Source organism: Danio aesculapii, chromosome 17 (genome assembly GCF_903798145.1).
Source record: "Danio aesculapii chromosome 17, fDanAes4.1, whole genome shotgun sequence".
NCBI classification, from domain to species: Eukaryota; Metazoa; Chordata; class Actinopteri; order Cypriniformes; family Danionidae; genus Danio; species Danio aesculapii.
Window position 1 is genome coordinate 19,461,273 of NC_079451.1, and position 6,000 is coordinate 19,467,272.

A 6,000-nucleotide genomic window follows, 5' to 3' on the forward strand; every position below is an offset into this window, starting at 1 on the left:
CCCTTGTAAATGCAATCAAAACATTACGTGTTTGATTACTCCAGAAGTGTATTTGCCAAAAGCATCAACCAACTATGGTTGCAAGTTCTGGTATTTCCAGCATGATAACACAAATAATGGTGTCATTGGAATATATTGTTCCAATGAACATTTGAGTGGTTAGAATCTCTCTACCTGTGGATAGTCTAGTTTCCTCCTAATGGCCAGTTCAGTACAGCACAGAACACATTTATGTCTGTTTCCACTGTCAAAGATACCAAAAAAGCTAACCTTACCACACTGCTTTTTGGCACCCTAATGGCCCGTTTCCACTGAGTGGTATGGTACAGTTCAGCATGCTTTTATGGTTTCCACTGTCAAAAGGTACCAAAAAGCGAACCATACCGTACCACTTTTTGGGTACCCTTTGAAAAGGGTACCTAGCGTGACAAAAGGGTACCAAAAGGTGGAGCTAGACACGCAGATGAACACAATTGGTTTACAGAGAAATGTCACCAGGCCGTACACAAGCAGGAGAACGAAAACAAAGGAACCGCCATTTTTAAATACACAGCTGAGACATTAAATTGTAACACTATATACATATAATAACGAGCCATGGTTGACACAAGCTCAAACAAACCTTGTTGTTGTCATGATGAACAGCTACAAAGCCAAGATAACAAAATCTGCCATGTCCTGTTTTTTATTGTAAGGCCGTCTAAAAGTGCGAGGGGTTTCACTTTCTCTAGAGAGCTTGCGATCGTTCGCGTGCGTGTCTATATTTGAAAATTGAGCTGATGATGATAGCGTGAGCATGATTATTGAAGCGCTTCTGACATGTGACAATGCGAGAGTAAAGCGTGAAAAAATAAAGGAGGAAATGATTCTTTCAGCAACCTAAAACATGAACAAACTGCCATCTTTAACTATTATCATCACCTGTTGGACTATTATGAACTCGGAATGACAGACTTACTTTCTAACAAGAGGTTACATGTGCAGGTGAAGATTAAAGATACACATGAAAGGTTTCCACTGACTGTAGGCTATATGTTGCATGCTGTTTTTGAACCCAAATAAGGACTAAATGTATGCGGTATGTAGTTTTTCTGTAATTGGTAAGACTGTAAGGGTCTGTATGTGTTCATATATGTAGCATTTATTATTTAAATTGATAATTGCAGACGTTACAATGGGTTATCATTGATCTGCAGTTACAATCAAAGTATGCTCATAAAAAAGTTCTCATATGATATGTGAACGACCCATACAGCTTTACTTTGAGCCAGATTTCCTCGAGCGAGATCGACGTCAAATTAAACTTTCTGTTGTACACCACACCATGTATCATTGGTACCCTTTTGGTAGTGGAAATTCAAGCCTGATAAAGGTGACTGTACTTACAGTACCTGTATATTACCATACTGTACCAGTCAGTGGAAATCGGTCATAACACAACAAAATGGTACCAAAAGGGTGGAGCTAAACTTGCAGCTGAATGCTGTTGGTTTACAGAGAGTCGCCACCAGCGCATGTAACAAGCCAAGTGAGTGACAACACAGGAAGTGTCACTTTTAAATGGACATGACACTGTTATAATACAGTGATGGTGCACAGCACTGAATAGACAAGCTCAAACAAAGCTTGCTGTCTTGTTGTGACAAACAGCTACATGCCAAAAAGCAAGAACAGAATCTGCAGTATATCCTCTATTGCAGTTTACAACTGCATCTAAAAACTTGCCGCATGTCTACATTTGAACTAATGTACTTGAGTTCACAATAAAATGCATGATTAGGTTGAAGTGCTTTTCATATTCATTCAGAAACAATCAAACATGATAGTGAAATGCAAAAAAAAAAAAAAAAAATAAGGAAATGATTCTTTCAGCAACCTTAAACACTTTTCACTGAAAGGTTACAGGTGCTGGTGAAAAATAAAGATGCCAATGAGAGGTTTCTATGCTAGCTGATAGTATATCTAACTTACTGTTTTTGAACACAAATAAGGCAGTATGTTTTTATGTTCATTTGTTTTTCATCTGTAACATTTCAGCAATAATGGAAAGAGTACTGAAAAATCATACTTAAGTAAAAGTACCATTACGTGCCCAAAAATGCCAAAATGTAGTGCAAGTAGAGTAAAAGTATCTGTTGTAAATATTACTATTAAGTATAAGTTAAAAAGTAAACCTATTAAAAGTACTCAAGAGTAGTGAGTAGTGGGTATTACGCTGAGAAATGTTGATGCGTTTGATGCGTAATTTGTGTGTGTGTGTGTGTGCGTGCGTGCGTGTGTGTGTGTGTGTGTGTGTGTGTGCGTAAAGGTAACATTCTGTAGTGCATTTAGGTATGATTTAAGGCCATTTAGGTCATCATACAGTAAACATCCGTCACCTTCTCATCAGTAACATTTAGTCTAAACAGTCTCTGGATCATTGTAAAGTATCTTCCTGGACACGTTTAATGCTTTCAAACAGCTTGCTGCATGTCTTAAGGTAGATCAGTATGATGCGATTTCCTTTCTGTGTGCAATTTGATTGGACAGAAATCGCAGGACTGACTTTTCTAATCCACATAGGCAGGAAAAAATAAAGTAGTGATAGCAGGTTGAAGGAAAGTAGTGGAGTAAAAGACTCAATACTCCACTAAAAATGTACTCGAGGGAAAGTAAAAGTACACATTTTTAAAACTACTTTGTAAATGACAATTTCTTAGAAAAACTACTCAATTACAGTAGTTTGAGATTTTGTAATTTGTTACTTTACACCACTGCATTTCAGAGACATTTGGGATTTTTGTTATAATTACAGATGCTCAATGATTTGAACTGTAACATCAAATCTTATTCACTGAAAGATTGGTAATTAAGAATTATCTTTTTTTGTGTGTGTGAGAAGTGCATCACATATGCGAAATGTGATTGAACCGTGCTGCTTTTTTTTTTTTCTTCGACTGAGAAAGACTTCAACCACAACATTCTGTCATACACCACGCTAACCAGAAGGCATTGTACTGTACTAAACTGAATCAGTGGAAATGTGTTTATATCTGGAATCAAGGATACTGTACGTAGTATTAACTCTCTTATTTCTCTATAATAAGTTTTAAAGGGGAATATGGTTCAAATTAAAAGTGAATCTACGTAGAATTGTATTTGGTGTGCTTAAAAAGTATACAAGAAATCAATTGCCTATATAAAAATATAATTAATCTGAATAAAGAAAAGTACTTGTTTCTTTGTGTGGCATTGTATGTGCTACTGTTATATTGGAAAGCTTAAGAGGACAGTCAAGCATGGACAATCTCAAGGCTGTAAGTCCATCTCCAGAGACCTTGATGTGACTATTTCCACCATACTAGAACCACAAAGTGATCTCATGTCATTCATCGCTAACATTTTCTTTTTATCTAGAAACATTAAAATGACTAAAAGGCTCACTTAAAGAAAAGATAGCAAAAGCACTAACACTAGAGAACATGAATGGATGGAAAGACCAACAGAGAGACCTCATTTCCCAGAATGTTTCTCAAGTAAATTCCTGTTCCTGTCATTCAAGTCAAATGTGTTTACACAGAATCACAATTACTGAACACAAGACATCGCTCTCTAGAAAGCTTATTAATAATTAATCTGCACAGCAGTCAAAAAACAAAACTGGTTGAGTGATATGACCGATAACCAACGTGTGGGGTGTCAGTATGCCCAAAATAACAAATATGAAGTACTCCCAATAGGTTGTTTTCATTGATGACGCGCGAAACTCAGATGAGAGCAGGATTGATTCTTTTACATAGGAATCGCTATCAGAACATCAAAATGTTTCTGTTTTATGTTGTTTGCAATTGGTTAAATCTGCCAAAATGATAAATGCTAAACAGCTTGTATAGACTTCCAAAAGTTTTTGCTCATAAAGGGCAGAAAGTTTAAGAAACTAGCTGAAAACGGAAGAAAATGCAGCATATGATAAAAATGTTTTCAATACATCCATGTGTATAAACATTTTGAACGTGATAATTTGTTTAACAGCACCAATTAAGATTATATAAAGGCCTAGCTATATAAATGTTAATGTGCTATATAACAATCAGATACAAACACCATCACACTTATACAAATTCCAGGAGAATATAAATAACTTACCCTGCCTGTAATCGCTGCAAAGAAATCTCCGTCTTGTTTTGCAATAATCCAAGTGTTTACTGGCATTTGCGCAGAATAAACAACCATAACGTGAAGATCGAGATGCGCAGCAGCTGTGAATGTTTGTTGATGGTAAGTTTATCGACAGAACACAATGAAAGGCAACCCTTGCGACAAAAACAGACGGTTATTATTGTGGAGCACTTTATCCCCTTTACAAAAATAAATAAATAATAATATAGACTATGCTTTCATGCTTTTGTATGCTTTCACCTGTTATTTCATGTTGTCTGTAAGATATCTGCATATATAGGGGAAAAAAACTACAGTAATTTATAATAAACATGTCTTTGAACCACATAGTAAAGTGTATAATGTGTACAACTCACAGTTTAGTTGTACCACAGCAACAATATAATTACTACGACAGTTTAATTCTAGTATTTCTCTATCGAATGCTTCCAAACACTAGTATTTTTTCATGTAACGTAATAGCTTGTACAGTATCTACCGCTTTGATGACAGGAAAATATATTTTAGTTCAGTAGAAAACTCAGCCCTCTTTATTATATGAGGATCATTCCCAACATATGTGGCAATTTTCTATTCATATCTCCTTTAAAATATGGCATAAACGCAAAAATACGAACTTTCCTATATGTCTCCTATTCAGTTTTTTTACTTCCTGCCCTCCTTCTGAATTTTGTGCATCACCAGAACCATGTGATTGAAAACAAACTATACGACTGCATGGCAGTGCATGATGTCATTGCTTGTAGGCGATGGTTCAAAGGAGGTTCTCCAAATTTGCATACAAGGGTGCTGGAAATTCATAATTGACTTCTAAAGAGTTATTCGGATCAACAATTCTGTTCTGCTTTTTTACAAAATATCAGTCAAGACAGTATTTTTGTTAAACTATGTTTAAAATAAAAAAAAAACATCCTGTACTATTGTAATGTAAAGCAGATGCTGACAAGGAAATAAGGATCCTAACGCAGGGTTTATTATAAAGAGATGATCAGGCAAGCAATGGTCAACACAGAGGCAAACAGATGTACACTAGAAATCCAGAGTTGTAGTCATAAACAGACGGATGGTCAAAAGGGCATGCAGCAGACAACGTAAAACAAACAAAACAAAGCAAGGTTCAAACATGGAAGGCAAGGCAAGGAAAATGCATTGTAATTCTCACAATACAGTTTACACAAGACTCAGCAATGAGGGTGTTAGAGTGAACTGTATACAATTTAAGTCAGAATTATTAGCCCCCTTTGAATTTTGTTTTCTTTTTAAAATATTTAATAGAGCAAGGAAATTTTCACGGCATGTCTGATAATATTTTTTCTTCTGGAAAAAGTCCTATTTGTTTTATTTCGGGTAGAATAAAAGCGGTTTTTAATTAAAAAAACAAACATTTTAAGGTCAGAATTTTTAGCCCCTTTAAGCTATATTTTATTTCGACAGTCTACAGACCGAACCATCATTATACAATAACTTGACTAATTACCCTAACCTGTCTAGTTATCCTAATTAACCTACTTAAGCCCTTAAATGTCACTTTAAGCTGTATATTAGTGTCTTGAAAAATATCTAGTAAAATATTATTTACTGTCATCATGGCAAAGATAAAATAAATCAGTTATTAGAAATCAGTAATCAAAACTGTTATGTTTAGAAATGTGCTAAAAAAAATCCTCTCTCTGTCAAACAGAAATTGGGGAAAATAAACAGGAGGCTAATAAATCAGGGGGTCTAATAATTCTGACTTCAACTGTATGTGAGTGTAATCAGTTCATGAGCAGCTTCAGCTGTGTGAGTGTAATCAATGGAGACTTGGAGCAAGTGTGTGTTGCATGACAGAGCTTGTAGTTC